The sequence below is a fragment of the Myotis davidii genome, unplaced genomic scaffold (genome assembly GCF_000327345.1).
Source record: "Myotis davidii unplaced genomic scaffold, ASM32734v1 scaffold32, whole genome shotgun sequence".
NCBI lineage: Eukaryota > Metazoa > Chordata > Mammalia > Chiroptera > Vespertilionidae > Myotis > Myotis davidii.
Window position 1 is genome coordinate 5,979,810 of NW_006286587.1, and position 423 is coordinate 5,980,232.

General features: G+C 38.3%; 1 protein-coding gene across 4 annotated transcripts in view; it reads left to right on the plus strand.

The window, feature by feature from the left end:
• PLCB4 (phospholipase C beta 4) overlaps positions 1-423 on the plus strand; it is a 356,763-nt gene that overhangs the window by 102,181 nt on the left and 254,159 nt on the right. The window lies entirely within an intron of this gene.

The following is a 423-nucleotide window of genomic DNA, read 5'->3' on the forward strand; positions in this document are numbered from 1 at the left end:
AATCTATCTGCTTCCCCCCCCCCCTTCTCCTCTTCCCCTTCCTCCTCCTTCTTTCAAGAATGACAAGCATCCATCACGAAAAATAGAATTCTAAAGTCATATAAAATATGTAATAGACAAAAGATGAAAATATACTGTGACCTTGGGAATTTTGTTTGCTGCCTGAAAAACTTGCAACTTTAACTTCAAGGTAGTGTTTGGTCATTTGATTGCTAATATTATTGATACTCTCTTTTTAATATGTTTTTATTTATTTATTTATTTATTTATGAGAGAGAGGAAGGGAGAGGAATAGAGAGATAGAAACATCGATGAGAGAGGAGCATCATTGATCTGCCTCCTGCATGACCTCTACTGGGGATCAAACCCAGGCATGTGCCTTGACCCAGAATTGAACCAGCGACCTCTTGATTCCTGGTTCAA